Here is a 19,397-nt window from a genome sequence, read left to right on the forward strand (position 1 = left end):
GTAATTGATACAGAAAACAGGTTGGGAAACTCCACTGTGAGAGTACAGGGGTGACATGAGGAGAGGGAGACAGAGCTGGGACAGGTCAGCCTTGAGATGAGTGGGCTCAGGGGCACAAACTGAAATAGAGGAAATTCTGTTAAAATGTGAAATTTTGTGCTGTGAGTGGCCAAACATTGAAATAAGTTGCCTTGAGAGGTTCCATCTGTGGAAATACTCCGAACTGGAGGGGACCCTGCTGTTCTCTGGTGTGAGCAGAGGGTTTGGACTGATGACTCTCTGCAGGTCCATTGTGGTGGACGGTTGTGGGTGATTGTGGGCTCTCTGTCTTTTGCCTTTAGCTCACGTGTGGTCTTCACAGATGTTATTAGACTGARGAAAGTATTTGGGATGGATGTTTGTGCGATGTGATTGGGCAGTGTTTGGATGAAGATTCTTCACAGAATCACAGAATGCTTTGTTTTGGAAGAGACCTTGAAGATCATCCAGTGCCAGCCCCCTGCTGAAGGTGGGGACATCTTTCACCAGACCAGGTTGCTCCAAGCCCCACCCTTGGCTGGTCTTGGGCACTTCTGGGGATGGGGAAACCACAACCTCTCTGGACAACCTTTAGTCTTTTCCTAGCCTAAAAGAGTTGGAAAGTTAACCAGATGAGCTCAAATTCTCTTTTCCTTTCTCCCCCAACTCTCTTTAGATTAAAGAACGCTGCTACAATCAGGAGAAYTGTGCTTTGCTCTCTGTCCATTGGACTGAAGCAGATAGGATGGATTGGGGAAAGTCCTGCTCAGCRCTGAGATCCATAGCCAAGATTCCCAAACTGCTTTGGTGAAGACCTCTGAAGCAGTGCTGCCTGGTATTTTACTGCTCCCAGTTCTGGATACAGGTAATAAAGTTTCTGATAAATATGTGTTTGTTAGATGGAAAGAGGAGAGAGCATAGCTCCCTGTTTGAGAGGCTCGATGGGTTTGGAATTCTTGGTGTCASTAGATGTGTTTTAATGATTTTTTTACTGTGCTTACCTTGAAATGATGGCACAGTTCACATTGTGCTTCCAGTGCATGTTAAGTCTGAGAAGGCTGCAGGTTTTGGAAATTGAAGAAATCTTTCCTTCAGGACACAATTAGCCACCTGCTCAATTTCTTTCTCCTTTTCAGTCAAAACCTAGATTCCCATGGCTGCAGCAGAGGTGGGAGATGTTAGGATCTGAATGAAATATGGCTGTTAACAATTAGGCTGCACCTGTAATTCAAGTAGACTGGCTACATGTGGRTATAAGAGTGACAGACTTTARTGACAGCTGGGACCTGCAGCAAAAYAGGAAGAGATGAYCAAAAATATTTGGCCATTCAGATAGAGTTAAATAAATTTGCCTCCCCCCAAAAAATCAACATATGTTCAAACTAATGGTGGTCAATGGTGAATGGAGATTGTATTTTATACTTCTGGTGGGGAAAATTTGTTTTCCTCACACAGAGAATTAATTGGRTTGTATCTTCAAGTTAAAATGACACTTCAACATAACTTCTGTGCCTCTAAAACTACTYTAAGCATGGTCTGTTCAAGGAAACAAGCTGGTGTGACATAGGTGTGTCAGTGCCATTCCTTGTTCTCTTCCCTTCCAGTAACTTCTGAACTCATCAGGCAACCTGCACTGAATTTACCAGAAGAGTAGGTGCTACAGGAAATAACAGACTTTCAGCTGCTSGCATGAAATCCATGCCAAGGACTCTATATTTTCAAGTTGTGAATCCTTTTATGATTAMTGTTTTAATTATTTGTTTGTGTCCTAATTTCTGCCATGTTTCAGATTTAATTAAATTGGAGATACAGGAATAAGCAACAAACTCCAGGCCCTTCCTGCTTTCTGGAATTGCTTACAACAGGGGATTTTGCCAGAACTGTGATGCTTCTGAGGCTGCTTCTTGCACAGAAGTAGCCTCTTGAGTTGGGCAGAGATGAAAGTCACATAACCATAAAGTAGTGTTGTGTTCTGGTGTGTGCCAGCAGGTGGGAGAGGACAGATGGGACACTCTTGTCCTGAGCTGGGGATGAACAGCCTCATGTGGGAAGAGCAGCATCTCTCCCAAATGAGATATCTTGATGTGATGAGAGAGAAAAAGAAATGCAGTGTACACAAATATTGCATACTTTGTATTTTTTTTACCATGAACTGTAAAAATTGTATGTTTTGAATTCCTCCTAGTGTCCAACCMTCCATGATTTGCATTATACAGGGTAAGGTTTTCAAAACTTTTTGAGTTGTTGAACTGCCATTGTCAGAAATAATTTAAACATTCACATGCCCAGGTCTCATTGTAGTTCCATGAAATTTTGATCTTCTAATCTGAAAACGGAGCTCAAAGTTACTTGGGTATTTTTGCTAAAATACTTTAATTCTGTGTGATTTTATCTGGTGTGGAGCACAGGCACTGACATACCCTGAGCACAGGCAAAGCAATCACAAGCCTGAGGGCAAATGGGTGTTTATTGGGGTGAGTGGAGATCAGATGGAGACCACCAATGCTGCCCTTGTAGGTGACCAACTTTCAGTATCTCGTTATTCCAGGTATATCCTGGGTAGGTAAACAAAACTGTCCATCTGTGACTCATTTCATGCTTCAGTGTGCAGTTAAGTGGTTCCATAAATGTTGCTGATTTCCACATACAGCCTTTGGTACCCAAGTGTTATTGTTAAGGGCAAAACAATAGAGGGTTGGTGCTTTTGGCTCCTTTGCTGTTCTGGGTGCTCAGAAAAATGCAACACAAGGTGCAGAATTATGGAGGTGACAATTGCGTTTTTGGCTGCTCAGGTCTAGAAGAATGAGAGCCTCTGCTGTGGTCTTCTCTCAACCATCCTTYTCCTAYTGAAGCACTTCCCATGTCACCTGAKTGTCACCTGAGTGTTCACCTTATCCCCAACCCCTTTGGAAAAGTATTGGAGTGTTGATAGCCAGAGGGAGTGCATCTGTTCACTGTACATGATGYATTTCTGTTCATAGAATCCTGGTTTAGTTTGGATTGGAAGGGACCTTTAAAGGCCATCTAGTCCAACTACCTCTGCAATGGTGGTTCCTTCTGAATTTGTACATGTGTCTTCTGTGATCAGTTGTTCTGTTTATAAAGGGCATGCAACTGTGTTTTAAATTGAATTAATTTAGTTTTTGCCAAGGCAAATTCTCACAAGASCCTAATGAAACCCTAGGCTGATGTAAGAATTTTTCAGAATTATTGGAATCTTACAAATGATAAAGCATAATTTAAAATGAGGGAAGGAAGAAATTCCTCCCTGTGAGGRTGGGGAGGCCCTGACACAGGGTACCCAGAGAAGCTGTCGCTGCTCCATACCTGGAAATGGTACCCAACCTTGTTGTATGGGGCTTGGAGCAACTGGGAATAGTGGAAAGATCTCCTTCCTGTGGCAGGGGGGTTGGAATAAATGTTCTTGAAGGTCCCTTCCAGTCCAAATAATTCTGATATTCCGAAGTCTGCTATTGCTCTGTAGGTTGCTACTGCTAGAAGTGGTTTGTTGGTTTTTTTTTATTTTTTTTCTATCACAGCACCTTAAAATCTGTGTCTTAGTGCAAAGCACAATATCCTGTGATCAAACAGCAGCAGTGAGGAAGAGCACAGACACTTGAATCATGTGGTTAATACTGTCAGTGTGCTTCAGAGACTAAAACTACGACCCTTTCTCACACTTCCCCCATGCAGAAGAAAAGGCAAGTGCAGGCTTTGAATTGGTGCATGGTTTGTATTCATATCTATTTATACATAGGCTGATAGGTTTTTTTTCCTGACAACTTAAATTTGAATATTATCTACGGGAAATTTCACAGGATTCTGGTAAATAGTTAATAATTATTTTTAGGTGATTTCCAGTGTGTAATCTCATTAACTCACTGTTTCAGCATATTTGATGACACTGTCTTACTTTTTTTTTGTTAATGAGACAATGTGGGGATAGTTACTCAGATGTTTGCTARGAAACAACAGCTGGATGGGTGCTAGCTGGAACCTGCCAGTTCAGCTGGGCCAATGTGCTTGGTAGGACCCTGGTGTAGTCAGAATATCTTCTGCAGAACAAAGTCTTAAAATGCCAATTTTCTGTCTTGTATCTTTTATTGTTGGCTTTTTTTGGTTGGTTTTTTTTTTGGTTTGTTTTTTAATTTTCCATGAATACATCCTTATAGCAMAGCAATTCTAAGCATGTCTTATGGGCACAGTTACAAACAATTAAAAATATTGCTTAGGATGAGCTCAAATTATTCCAAATATGTACTTCATCGATAAATATRTATTTTTGTATATACACATATCCCTTCACTTTAGGGATATTTAACTYTTACTGGCTTAGAGACCCTGTATCAGAATAGGGGTGTTGATCTGTAGGAAGCAATATTCTTACTGAGATACAGTCTGTGCAGAACTCTTGATCATGTCTCACCTGGAGCATCAAAGTTGTGAAATAAACCCTGGATTTTAGAGTGTGATAATTTTAAAACACTGAACAAGCTTTCTAGGCCGACTGGTTCATCTCAGGTTAGAAAGGAAACTAAAACCCCTCCCTGCACCTAGAGGGGGAAGCCTAAAGAGGAAATAATGACTTAAAATATGCTTTCATCTGCKCTACTGAAAGAAGATAAAGSTGGRTTGGGGTTTTTTTTTAAACTTTTTATGYAGACATGGTGTTTTGTCGTGTAATTTTTTTGGCAATTTAATTGCAGTCTTAAAAATGTGTGACTGTACAGTTMTAAAAGCATTTGACCAAACCTTTATGTTCTGTGGTCAGCAAAAACTTACTGGTTGAGGTTGCATGTTTTTAGTCTGTAGAGCTATTGGCAGCTGAAAGAGTTGTGTATTTCGTGATCTTTTGTGAAGCTGTAATGAAAATGAAGTTATCATTGTGGAGCTTCCAGTTTTGACAGTTAGAATGGCCCTTCGATCTCTGAAGGCTGCTGCATTCTCCATCCAAGTTGAAACTATAAACATTTTATGGCACGAGATGAGTTGCTGGGATCCAAACATAAATTTTAGAAAGAAAAAAAAAAATGAGTGAATGCCTGCATCCTTGAATGTATTGAATTGCTGCAGTAAGGAAGAGCCATATGGTATTTTGGTAACTTCTGTGCACTGGAAAATTATGGATTACAGGTGAATTGGACCTGCAGACATTCTTTGTGTAGGAATATGATTTTATTTTAGTAAAACGGCACTTTCTGTTCAGCTTGCATTGTCCAGACTGCTGAAGAGTTTTACCAGATTAAGTCATTGTGGAGGGCAAAAGGAGTCCAAGACCATGGGCCAAAACCACAGCCTGTAACTTTCTTTTTTGCATTGAAGAGTGTGCAGGGAGAAGAATATATTCCTGTTCCTTCTTTGAAAATGAAAACAAAAGAGATTGACATCTCTTTACTCTTTCAGTCAAGTGTCACTCATCCTGAAGTTGTAATAATCAATTCAGGATGGCTACTTACACTTCTTTACAAAACTGGATGAAAGAGCTTTGCAGATAAGTTAAAGACCAAGCTCATAACTTCATAACTTTAAACTGAATTAGTTGTTTCTTTGAATTGCTTGTTTTTAGTCATGTTGCCATAGGTATCAAAGCAGCGAGCTATTATCATTCCTTTGTAAGGATTGCTGCTGTTTTATATTCAYGTTGCAGCAGATCAAAGGATGGGTCTGTAGACACGGAAGAGAAGGTGTGTTGTTTCAAAGATATGCAAACACACCTAGAGAGAGTCAGTCCAGGTATATTCTGACTTTTTAAAATCTCTACCAGCTAAAATTCTCTCAGAGGCTGCTGCTCCCTACACTTAGAGCTCTGTCTTGGTGTTCAGAAGGACCTGATGTATTAACTGCCACTGAGTGTTAATGATGCATTCTGCTCCTATTGATCTGTGTTCAACCCTGCTTAACCCAAAACAAAGTCTCCATTTGAAGTGATTTGCAAAAACCTGTTGGCACAGGGTACCCAGAGAAGTTGTGGATTCCCCATTCCTGGCAGTGTTCCAGGCCAGGTTGGATGGAGCTCTGAGGAAAACCTGGTCTGGTGCAAGGTGTCCCTGCCCATGGCAAAGGGTTGGAATAAGATGATCTTTAATGTCTATTCCCACCCAAACCATTCTATGATCAAGGAATAAATAGAAATAATAAATTTTTGGCATCAGAGATAACATACCAAGTGTCACTGCAACACATACTGAGAARTTTTGGCTTCACCTTGTGCACAGCTTTATGCATGTGACTGCCAATTATTTAAGTGTTAGCCCCTCATCTGCCTGATGCTGCTCTCCATGACAGAGGTTTCCCCATCATGAAAAAGTGGTTCTTCTATTTATCTTTCAATAAGCACATCAGGTCGTGTCATTGGAAACCTAAATGACCAGAGCCCCCAACTCAGTCCTGCAAACAGAGCTGTTGGCACCTGKGAAGATTCTTGTACCAAACCCAGCACTTTTGGGGATGGTTATTGTTTTTACACTTGCATCTTTTCGTACTGTTTTTATTTAGTGTCATTTCACTAAATAAAGGTTTAGTTTAATCCTAACTTGAAAGACCTGCTTTAAAGCTGCATGCAATGACTGATTTTCTTTTGAAGACTTAAATCTATTTACAGAATCTCACTACTGTTTTTAACTAACTTCTTTGCGATGTTTTCTTTCAACTTTGAAAATTCATTAGCTGTAAACCACGTRTAAAATGTCTTCAGTCTTTGAATTGATGTTTTATTTAGAAGCCTGGCATATCTGTGAATCTAAATTAAAAACAGAAAGCCATTTAGTGAGGAAATAGTTAATAACAAAACATTACAAATAGTGTTTGAAGAGGTTGTTAGTTTGTTYAGGAAGTTTTCGTTTCTTAATTTGCTGCCTCATTATTTGTAATAGTGAAACTGCTCCTTGCCAATCATCCCTTACATGAAGAAATGAAGTGGTGTTTACAGTTCTGGGTGGAAGACACTGAATTAGACTTACTAGGCCATATTCTGCATTGAAGTAAAATGATAACCCGAAGTATTGCCTGGAGTGATAATTTCCACAGGACTGCAAGTGGGATTCTTTTTGAAATGGCTAAGATTGTCCAAAGTTTATGACTAAAAGCACCTCAGAGCTTGATGTCAGCTGGTCAAAAATTGGAGTGAAACAATCTGGAGGTGAGTATTCAGAACAGCTCCAGGAGCTGCACTGGTGGTGCTGGTGGATGGTGTTCTCTCCCCAGCTGGGTTAKGGGTCAATTTTGGCTCTGTTATTTCAAGATCGGGACTTTTGGTAGTCACTAAACTTCTCTTTTCTCTGTCATGGATGATTGACCTTAAGAGCCTTCTAGTTTGAATAATTACACTTTATCTACTTTTTCCAGCTCCAAAATACCTGTTTTTTTTTTTTTTTTAGTGTCAGCAATGCATAAAGTCATAGTGGATAAATTATGAGGTGATTTTGGTTTTAACCAGTTTTTGAGGTAGATGTTTTAAYAATATTGAAAAATAGCTTACATAAAAAGATGCCAACCTGCACCTTTTTCTTGCTTTATAAAGCATCAACATTTTTGTCAAAAAACTCTGTGTGCTGAGAAACTGGTGARCATGATTAGAGGGATGGAGCACCTCTCCTACAAGGAAAGGCTGAGGGAATTAGGATTGTTYAGCCTGGAAAAGGGAAACTTCAGGGTGATAAAATTGTGAACTTCTGGTACCTGAAGGGAAGCTACAAGAAAGATGGAGAGAGACAATTGACRTGGGCACAGTGACAGAACAAGGGGGAATGAATTTACACTGACAGAGGGCAGGGTGAGATGGGATATTGGGAAGGAATTGTTCCCTGTGAGGGTGGGGAGGCCCTGGCACAGGGTCCCCAGAGAAGCTGTGGCTGCCCCTGGATCCCTGGCAGTGCCCAAGGCCAGGCTAGACAGGGCTTGGARCAACCTTGGATAGTGGAAGGTGTCCCTGCCCATGGCAGGGGATGGCACTAAGTGATCTTTAAGGTCCCTTCCAATCTAAACCATTCTATGATCTTGTCTCTTAGTGAACAATATAAAATGACCGTTTGCAAGTCAYGTATATTTTCTAATTGGTGCTTCTTCCTAAGCAACATCTTTCAGAAGTTCCTGTGTGTTCTCTGAATATAAAGCAGTTTGATAACACTGGAAATGCTTTAAAGTACAGCAGTGAGTTGTATTGAAAGACTTGAAGAGGCAATACATTAGGCTAAAAGCAGTGGCAGTACCTGCAGAGCTCACTGTACGTGCCCTTAAGCAAAAGATAATAATTAGTTGGCTTATTCCCTTGCAAACCTGCCCAAGTGTCGGTGTTTATGAATTGCAAAGATCACCAGCTCGAACTCCAAGCTGCCAGAGTTGTTTATGCCCCTTCAATTTTTAATGTACCTATAAGATGTTTTGATGAGGGCATTTAATCCGAAGGGATTTGCATGCTSTAATCATACCTCTGGTGATTCCAGCACAAAAGTGAGGGTAGTTCTTCAAAATATTTGAAGTGCTAACTTCCACTTCAGTATTAATAATAAACACTAAGAACGTCTCTTTAAAATATCTTCATATTTTGTTGGCTGAGCAGGATTCGGTTACTTCTGGGATGATGGTCATTAAAAGTGGTGAAGTATTTGCTKTTGGGTGTCCTGAGGAGTGAGAAGTTGCTCACAGCTTGGGTATACCTGCTTTACTAATTAGTTCATACACATTCAGCTCAGGCAATKTGCACTTCAGTCAAAAGGAGATATTTGACTAAAATCGACTTTTCCTGGCGTTCTAGTACCAGTGGATGCTGGTTCTGTGCATCCTAAAACCACAGGTGTAAGAACTTTGCAATTTAAGTAAAAATAAAACGTAAATGCTAATTGCACGTTTGCACAGGATAGATGTACTGTTTTATGTGTATAATTTGTAATATATTAAAAATATATATGTGTTTATATATATAAAAAATTAAGTGTCGTTTAACCATGTAGATTTTTATGTAGGTGCATGCATTCTTCTTAAAGTTGAATAATTGAATTACTTCAGGAGTCTCAATGTTTCATTGCATATTCCTGTAAATATGACAAAAGGGGTAAAAAATAACACTTGGGTCTGTGCAGAGCCTCCTTTTACCAAATATTATATGATAGATGAGGATGTTGTGAGCTACAGGGTGACCTTATATTGGCTGAATTTGGGGCAAAGATGTAAAACTTCCCTTTTTTAACTGGAAGTTGTTAATGTAAATTCTTCATACGAAAGCTCCTTGAGTTAYCAGGTTTGACTTTTGCTTAGTAAAAGAACCATAACTTTCCACATGGGGATGGAAGGAAATAACACAWTTTTTAATATTAAGAGCAATTATTTTCTTGTTATAGAATCAAAAAAATGTGGGTTTTTGGCTGGAAGGAAACTTAAAGACCTTCTAGTTGGTTTTGATGAGTTAAAATAAGATACTAGGGGAAAAGAGAGATCATGTGAGCATATATTCCCTGAACTGGATTTAAGCTAATTTTAATTTGAGCTGTTTCCACTGAAGGATATGAGTGGGTGGAGTTTGTCACCAGGCAAGGCAAAATATCAAAATGACAAGTTACATTGTGGCAGGGCTGAGGAGACCCAATGAATTCCTGAGCTTCAGAGCAGGTCTTTAAAAACTGTGGTAAGGCTATCCCCAATATAAATATAGCTGGTAGTATTTTGGTATAATTACATTAGTTGTCATGGCTCTGTTTGGGAGATTACATTGTGCCAGTGTTTGCATGGGACAGTGCTGATGGCTTCATTGCAGAGTGAATGTAAAGCTGGGACATGTTTGGGACATCTGTACTTATCATCTTACATATTATATAAAACATACATGTGAATATATATGTGTCTATAAACATCTGCTAAAGTATGCAAGAATATTATGCAAAATATATTATAATTYTATATATAGATTTATATAAGGTAATGTTATATATAGACTCTTCATGTGTGCTCAGTCCTGGGAGCTCTCATGTGAGTAGGTGCAGCTCGAGGGAGGCTGGCAGAAGTAGACCTGGTGTAATTTTTCAGAAGCCCTGTTTCAGCCACGTGCTTTTCTGGAAAACAGCCTTTTCTTAGAAAATATTAAGYCAACTGGCATTTAACTTCTGTTCTGTAGCAGATAAGAATTTTTTTAGATCACAGGAGATAGTGTATCATGTGTTGATGGTCTCCATCACGGTTTCTCAGGAAATCTTCTCTAGTACTTTTTGCTAAGCTTTAATTGTGATCTATTAGTTYAAAATGAGTTAACTTAATCTGAAATATTTCCCAAATTATGATGTGATCAGAATCCCTTCTGCTGGACTTTCTTCCAGTACTTACCTATTTCTGGTTCTTCAGGTAAAATAAAATTACTCCTCTAACAAATCTACAGAATTCACACCTTTTTTTTCTTTCATTCCCCATTTTCAAACATAGCTACTTTTTTTTTTTTAAATGCTTAAACACAGAGCAGCAAAGTGATTTAGTTCTGTCAAATGCAGTCTTATCTAACACCTTATATTTCTTTTACTGATCGTTTAATGATCAGTGATGCTGGAAATCCCATAGTTTGCTAGATTTGTTAAAGCTGAAGCATTTCTGCAAGCAAAAATACATCTTTGTGCAGCAAACATTAGTGCACAAAGTTATTTGGAACATTCTAACAAAAAAAAATTGCCTTACTGATGTAGTTGAGTTGAACTGGGGGTGTACAATCCCAGCAACATTAAGCAGAAATAAAAAAAAAAACTACAAGTGAAAGGGTTTACATATGCAAAATATAAATTCTATGAACATAACTGATGCATTGAAGAGCCTGAACAGTAGCTGTCAGAATTCTGCAAGAAAATGATGCCTCACAGTTGTGAAACATGAGGAAAAGCACTTGTAGAGGCCTACCTAAACCTTGTAAACAGGGAATTTTTTGCTTCTGCAAGAGGTGAGCATTTGCTGCACAGTGTTACTACTTCTGTGATAGTTGATTCATCCCTTTGCTATGCAAATTTTAWGTATACAAGGATTCAGTACTTTTATTTAAGAAATATGCCTGCAGGCTGTATTGGTAGGCTTTAGGGAGATATCTGGTTTGGTGTGAAATAAATAGTTGTTCAAAGATCACATGAATTTATGTCTTAGAAGATGAAAAGTGACGCTGTGAGCATTTTGAGAGCACCCCCCTGTATCCAGCACGTGAGCTCGCCACTTGGTTTTGGTTTTTCAAAGAAACCTCACCAACCTCATGGAAAATCACAGAGCCAGCAATGTGTCACCTTAGAGATGCAAGAATTAGGGCTTGAATTTGAGACACCCCAAGCTCTGGGGGTTTGACCCTTRGAGCAAATCCTCATTGGTTGAGGTAGTTGTTGCCTTTGCTTCAACTTCTGTCCTCAGCCCATTTGAGTGTTTAGCTTTTAATGAAATGGATTTAAATGCCATATTTCAGGTTTATGTGCTGCTTGTAGGCATCCAAGTCTGCATATTTTGAATAAAACAAGAGGAAAGAAAAATAACCTGAAAGCATTTGAGTGAAAGACAGCTTTGGTATTTACAGTTGGTGTTGAAGATTTGTCTTTCTAAAGAAAGCAAAGCATTTACTTAAAAGCTATTTGCTGCCTAATATGAGTCACATTTTAAAACACAATTACAAAGTTGTGATGCAAATTTAATAAAATTTAGGTTGTAAAACAGCTGTTTGATTAAGCCCAGCCCCTTTTTATTCTGCTGTCAAAAGCATTAACTCCTCCCTGCAGTGTGAAATCCACCCTTGGTGCAGCTTTACTCTTTCTCACCCAGCATCATTCTTTCTGCAGTGGTTTCTTTTCTGCTGCAGAGGAACAGTGTGTTTGGGAAGTATTCATTTATTTTCTGTGAATAACTTTATCTTCATTTATATAACTGTAGTGAGGACTTTTATGCCTTAATGATCTGAGCTAAAGAGATTAACTTGCTCTTTACCTTTCAGTACAGGTGACTGCTTCTTCTGACTAAACTGCAAATCAGTCCAGAAGTTTAAATGCCTGAACTTGTGTGCCTATTCAGGTAATAGATACTGAAATGAATAATCCYGATGCTTGTCTACATGAAAAATTAGTTATAGTGATTTGAAGAGCTAATGGAAATAAATTGCTGTTCTCTAGGTGAGGTGGCAGCAGCCTTTCCTCATGTGCCTCCTTGTGTCTCCCTTTCCTACCTCCCCCAAATGTACTCCCTCATCTTAACTTTGTCATTTTTAATTCTGTCCTATTGTTTTCATTGAGAGGGATTAGTAAAGATAAATTTTAGCTTCCCTAGCATTAACTTTAGCTTATATGTGTCATACGTTTCCTAGCTAAACTAAATACTGCCTTTTTTTTTTTKCTTTACCCTGTCACCCTTCATCTGAAAGAATCAGTCTACCTAGAGCTGGTACYGGGTTTTTAGTGAGGAAAAATGATTAATAGTGGTATATTTTTAGAAGTTTGTCCTTTTTTAAATGCTGTTAGCCTTCCCTAATTGCCACTGGCCATGGGAAAGCACGTGGGGCCCCATGCCTGGTGTTGCTTGGTARAGGTACAGCTGCCAACCTCACCTGGCTGTTGGGAACTTCCAGATAGTATCAATTAGGCAATTAAAATAATGTACTTGGCACTGGTGAGGCCACATTTCAAATACTGTTTTAAGTTTTGGGCCCCTCATGGCAATGATATTGAGGGGCTTGAGTGTATCCAGAGAAAAGGAACGGAGCTGGGGAAAGGGGCTGGAGCCACCAGGAGTGGCTGAGGGGCTCAGCCTGGAGAAAAGTCATAAGTTTATTGGAAACGCTTTACAGCAGCTTTTATTAAAAAAGAATGAAAAAGTTATTGAAATGGAAGCACATCACTAAACAACATGAAGTAAACCTAACCTGTGTGTCCTGGTCAGTCAGGATCTGTCTTACTGCATTTTTCTGTTAGCAAAAAAAGTAGTATTCTTTATTACTTGTAAGAGAGGAAGAGCAGAAAATGGTATTTAATATAAAAGCTTCCTGTCTGTATCATGGCCTGTACATGTGWGAGAGGTGATATGTTCTGCTGTTGCTTTTAATTACAGATTTTTCTGTAGCACTTGCATGTTCAATTCACTTTCCTGCCTTTTGATTTTACCTATTCTGACAAAGAGTACACAGATAATTGTAAAAATATAAGGACGATATTTAGGAGGGTTTCTTGTTTCTGAATTTGACAAAATTGCTGCATTTCATTTACATATTCAGGTTTTCTTAGGTAGTGATTTCCTCCTGTGTGTAAGTAATGCTCTTAGCAGCGATGGTGCTTTGAACTGTCACTTCATCCCACTTGAAGATAATTACTTGAAAACTAGGGAGGGTTTATTTTTTTTATAATTTTTTTTTTTGCATCGACCAATTTGCTATCAAGCATCTCCCCGTGCTGAGGATGTCACTGTGAGGTAGGAATAACYGCAGTAAAGCAGAAGAGCAGAGCATTGAGCCTTTGATCATGTGGAAATGTGAGCGTGTGTTGGAGTTTGCTCCGGCGCGTTCCCACCGGCTGCGTGAGGCTTACGCTGCCGTGTTCCCGGGGTCCCTGGCTTGGCAGAGATTTGAGAAGTCCTTAGCATTAAAACCCAAATATCCTCTCAAGCCAGGGTGCTTTAAGTCTTTGCTCAGACTRCTTAGTAGGCACAGAATGAGGGAGATAATATATTTTTAGCTTTTAAATTCAAAGAAACCTTTCAATTAAAGGAGTTCTTGACAATTTAAAATGCTCTGTTCTTGTCGTGTTTGTACCRGATGATGAGGAATGGGGTGATTTTGATTTTTTTTCTTTTGGAGTGGAGGAAAACCTATCCCGTTTAAATTATATTGTGGCAGTTTAAAGCATTGAATAACACACTGTGTATTTGCTGTTCCTGGTAGTTTCTGCAAAAGGATTAGAAAAACAGCCTCTTATCCTGTGGTTTTGTGAGTAGGACACTGAACATAGAATGTAGATACCAAGAGGTTGCTTTCAAAATAATTACAGAGGATGATCTGATTTTTGTGATTTAATAACTTACTACCTGCRGAGTCATACAGGTTTGTGTGAGGTTTTTCCCTACTATTGGAGGCAATGAAGCAGAAAACTTGAAATAATTTTTTTTAAATATGTATATATGGTTTTTGGTTTTGGTTTTTTTTTTTTATTTTCGCAAGAGAAAACAAGTATTACAGCTCATGATAGAACTCTATAGTGTGAGAAGACATGGGATCATAGGGTAATTCAGATTGGAATTTTTTTTTTTTTTTTTTTCGCAAGAGAAAACAAGTATTACAGCTCATGATAGAACTCTATAGTGTGAGAAGACATGGGATCATAGGGTAATTCAGATTGGAACTGTTCTTTGGGGGCCACCTCGTCCAGCCTCCTGCTCAGGGCAGAGTTGGCCATGAGCCCATGATACCTATATCCAAGAATATGTAATCATGGAATATTTGAGTTTTGCACGATCTCTCTGGAGTGTCTGCATTTCATCTAGTGCAACTTTCTAGTTCACATTGAGGGATATGACTCACAAAGCTGTATTTATATTCTTTACATTRTAAAATGTGCCTTACAAAGGCTTCAGATGATTTTTCTCAAGATATGGATTCTGTGTGATCACAATTCAGGCCAGTACAGACTGAAGCAAATATCTCCTTGGACTATGTTCTGGGATTATATGTGAAAAACAGAAGTAATTTATGTTTTTCCTTAGCACCAACAATGCCGTCCTTGCCGGCATTTTTTTTCTTATAAAGATTTAGTAAGTTTAATAGTTACTGTGGAATACTTGTGTCTCCTTTCTGCAAAGAATTGAAAGAGGTATTTTTTTATTGGCATTTGAAAAGCAGAAAAAAAGTGACTACTACAACAGAATTTTATTAATGAATGATTTACACTGGTTCCAGCTGTGACCATGTGATTAGTCCWTCACTGAGCAACAATGGGTATTTTCTTTCTGCTTTTATTTAATTTCCAAGAATGTGTCATCTGTTACATTAACTGCTGCCAGTATACCCCGTGTAAACTGGTATTTTTTATTTCCCTGAAGCATAAGATGAATACCCACCCATATCCTTCTGGAACTACAGTTTTAAATGAATTGGGAATTTTATTGACTATATCTGGTTCAGCAAGCCAAAATCATAAAAGTTAAAATATTTATTAAATGCACTAGACTGTAGGATGCCTTSCTCCCTGGTAGTGCAAAAGATAGATATTTTCACTTTTAAAATTCTATCTTAATATTTTATTACAGCAATACAATGTGTTATAGAGGTGGACAAGCCTGCAGATTGAAATGTGGATAGTCCAGATTGTTCCTTTCCCTCGACCATATGGTGTAGTTCTAAAAGCCTTTTGTACGCTGTCTGTTCAGTTAATTGTAAAYTCTGTCTTTAACGTACCTTAAAAATGAGATATATGTGAACTAGAAGTCAGCATATCCTCTGGTAAGTAAAGTTTGCTCGAATAAATATAAATTCACAGTCCCAGTCTCTTGGTAGATTTCCTTTCTGGGTGAATTTGAAAGTCTTTCACCATTCCTTGGTAACGAATGTGAAGCCTGTGTGTGTGGAGAGACAGGTTTTTCCATTTCCTCCTAGGGAAGGGGGGGGAGATTTGAGGATATAATGAACATTTCATAATATTTTTGCTTGGCAGACAGCTCTGCCAGTGGGTGATGTGCAGGAACATCGAAGATTTCTGACAGATGGATGGTAGGACTGCTAATACACCTACACATGCTTCGGCGTCTGATGTTCCCGGTGTTTCTCTGATGCCCAAGAAACTCATGCTCACATTTCAGTCTGATGTTGCCCGGTGAGGGGCTTCAGAAGAGCAGAACCAAGGCTCACTCAAGATTTTCATATGCCACAGAGAGAGGTAATTTAYTATATTCCTCACACAGCATTTATTACAGAGGCAAATGGGTTTTTAAMATAATAAAGAGTTAAAAAATAATTGTTAGAGAGTTTCAGAAGCAGTTTTATCTTGTGTTRTTTCACCATGAACTATTTGGGAAAAGTGATTGTTTAGAATGCAGATAGGGTTGGTATGTCTAAAGGGGAAARCATAAAAAGAGCAGGAGTCTCACTGAAATGAATTTTCTGTGGGTTCCAATCTGATTTTTAAAATCCACTGATTTTAAGCACTGGGGGGTGTTTGCTCAGTGACAGTTTCTGTGGTAGACAAGGCTCACATAATTTGTGGCTTTGGAGATAAGAATCCACCTAAAATTAAAAAAAAAAAAAGGAAAATCCTAAACATTGGGAATCAAGCAATAAGTAAATGGCAGTAGTACAGAGTGAGATTAATGTGCTGTGAGAGGCCTCTCACAATGAGACTTACTGATTTGTGCTGCATATCTGAAGTTATCATGAGATTTCAGRTCTTTCTCTCAACAGCTGAATGCAGAGGAATAGGTAACCTTAGATATTAAAAGGAAAAAATGCAACTTTTTCTGCCTACAGAAGTGAAATAACTCCTGACTTCTGTGCATGCAGAAACAGAGAATTTTAGCAAGTCATGTTAAAATGGAAACAAATAGTAACCAATAGCACATCTCCTTCTTTCCAGTATGCTTCTTCTAAAATAGTGTAGAAATCTTGTATTTAAATATTATGCTAGTAACTAAACAGCCAAAAGGTGTTGGAAAATGGTAATTTTCCTGAYACTGGCTTTTCGTGCTCTTAGAGCTGAAGAATCACAGAATGGTTTGGTTTGGAAAGGACCTTAAAGCCCATCCATTCCCACTCCCTGCCATGGGCAGGGACCCCTTCCACTGTCCCAGGCTGCTCCAAGCCCTGTCCAACCCAGTCTTGGACACTGCCAGGGATCCAGGGGCAGCCACAGCTTCTCTGCACCGTGTGCCAGGGCCTGCCCACCTCCACAGAGAAGAATTTCTTAAATCCCATCTCACCCTGCCCTCTTGCAGTGAATCAATTCCTGCTTTTTCTGTCACTCCAGACCCTTGTCTGAAGTCCCCTTCAGCTCTCTTGGAGCCCCTTTCAACACTGGAAAGGGCACTGAGGTCTCTCCTGACCCTTTTCTTCCCAAGGCTGAGCACTTACATCTCACTCAGCCTATCATGTTAAAATACTTCGTATAGCAGGTTTTTTTAAAACATCACCTTTGTGGAATGATGAAAAAGGGGTAGATGAGGTCTGTGTGCTGCAGAGGCAGATGCAGAGCCTGCTCAGCTGAAATGTCTGGGGGTTGCTGTAACCACTGACCAGCAAATTCCATGTTACAAGCAGCATTTGGTATTTCTCTGGCTGTAGCATGAAATCAGTGGGAGCAAGAAAGTGTCTGTGGGMAGAGCTTCTGCGTCTTGCAATTCAAGTAGTTCAGAAGCTTTAAAGTGCAAGAAATCACATGTGATGCTTAAAGAATCCAGCTGTAATTTTGAGAGCTGAGGGAGAAAACAGTGGCTGAACATTCCTCGCAGCCTCCATATGATGAGAGCAAGTTCTCAGAGCCTGCAAGATGCTGCTTGCAGAGTATATGAATGACAGAGCTACCTATTTTTACTGTGCACTGGCAAGTGTAGGCTCACTTCATTAGAGCAAGCAGTACAAACAAGATGTGCTAGCTTGTGTGTTTTAAAAAAAAAGGCCTAATTTAACTTCTCATGCTGATTCTAAAATAAGGAATCTAGTCATAGAGAAATCATACGACTTCAAAAAGCATTTAACAGTTATTCTGTCAAAAAAATCTTTAATCTACTTGTATTTTAATACAGGTTTCTGTAACTTCAGTTCTCTACATGTGCATTCAGAAACCTTTATTATGTCAGCTTAGTTTACAAAACATCAGAGACTGCCACTTTTACAGAGTACAGATTTGTTAGATTTGTGAAAATACACAGCCAGGGAAGTCAGACTGGAGATGAGACAAGAAAAAAAGGCAAGGGACTCATGAAGCTTTTGCTTCTGCAATGCTGAAGAAATGACTGTATTCAAACTGGAAGTTTCCTAGTGAGGAATATGGCAGAATGGGCARAGAGAATGGTATTTGAGGTTTTGGACTGTCAGGCAGGAGATTGTGGAGGATGTGTTCACACACAGGTTGGAAGTGAGAGTAGTTTGAGACAGGAGAAATTGGTAGGAGACACCCATGAAGGTAGTAGTTGATATGCTGCCTGTAAGTCAAACCTTTATATATTCTTTTGTGTCATTAAGAAAGTTTAAAGAAAAAAAGTGATGTGTGGCTAAGGAGAGGAAAGTACAACGTGAAGTAATGAGAAAAGAAGCTAAGAGAATGGGGGAAAAATTAGAAATTGTTAGCAGCGTAAATGAAGAGAGGAAATCAGGGATTCAGTCATATGAGAAACAATTCATATGGTTTCAAGAAGCTTGGATTTTCCTTTTGAAGATGGAATTCATCAGCTATCCAGATGAAGAGGATACAATTTTGTCTCATTTTCATAATGAAATAATGAAAGTACAATCTGGGTAAAAGATGTATTTGTCAGTATTTTCTTAGAAGGGATGATGCTAATGATAAATTAACACCATTTTTTGGAATATTTTTCTCACATGTGGCAAAGTGTCAAGTAAAGTCCTGCTGGTTGGAAAGAGAATGTGTATTGTGGYGGCTGGGAGTAGGGACATACGAGTCACTGCTCCTTTCTTCTGCTGTTGGCTTTACTCTAAAACTACTGTTGGGAAATAGTACAAATCACAATTTTTAATTCAAGTTTTCTCATCTGTAGAGCAGAGATAACAATACCTACCTACCTCACAGGAGTGTTGTGAGGTTTAATTAACGTTTGTTAAGCTTTTCAGCATTTTTGGATAAAAGCAGATAAATGAAACCTCTTGTTGTTAATAATGGGAAAACCCCAGGCAGAAGGTGTAGTATGATTTTGGGGTTGGAGGGAGGATATAGAATAATCACAGCTCGTTGTTGAAAGCATCTTTAAACAGAACAATTGAAAATGTTTGGTTAGAAGTTATATAGTTATTTGTTCTGTGTAAGAATCCAAGCTTTTTCTTACAAATTGCTTGTAATTTGAGCATGTGCCCAGATCTAGTGTTTTGTTCCATTTTAGAATCATAGAATGGTTTGGGTTGTGAGGAGCCTTTAAAATGATGTAGTTCCACTTTCCACTATCCCAGRTTGCCCCAAGGCCTGTCCAGCCTAACCTTGGCCACCTCCAGTCTTGGAGCATGCTATTACAGTTTAGGACTGCTTTGGCTTTGAAAAGTTGAATTAATCATCTATATTCCCTTTTTGCTTCTATTGTAAGGTAAATTCTTTATGGTCTGCCTCTATACACACAAAACCAAACCAAGTATTTCTCTGTCATCAAACACTGTGTTAAGGTTTCTAGRACTGGAGTGTAGTATTTAGAGACTGTGGGCTTTGGAATAACAAGTCAGTAGGCAACAATAGTAAGGAATATATGAA

General features: G+C 39.0%; 1 protein-coding gene across 6 annotated transcripts in view; it reads left to right on the forward strand.

Annotated features, from left to right (window-relative positions):
• The window catches only part of GTDC1 (glycosyltransferase like domain containing 1), a 161,187-nt gene that overhangs the window by 12,479 nt on the left and 129,311 nt on the right, over positions 1 to 19,397 (forward strand). For 5 of the 6 annotated variants that reach the window (XM_057372234.1, XM_057372239.1, XM_057372237.1 and 2 more), the window contains exon 2: positions 695 to 883. The gene's annotated coding sequence lies outside the window, so the exon portion shown is untranslated. Of the gene's footprint in view, positions 1 to 694; positions 884 to 11,950; positions 12,028 to 19,397 lie in introns of all 6 variants that reach the window. The other variant, XM_057372235.1, reaches the window with a different exon arrangement.

This window comes from Malurus melanocephalus, unplaced genomic scaffold (assembly GCF_030028575.1).
Source record: "Malurus melanocephalus ecotype Western Australia unplaced genomic scaffold, MMel_1.1 scaffold_167, whole genome shotgun sequence".
NCBI lineage: Eukaryota > Metazoa > Chordata > Aves > Passeriformes > Maluridae > Malurus > Malurus melanocephalus.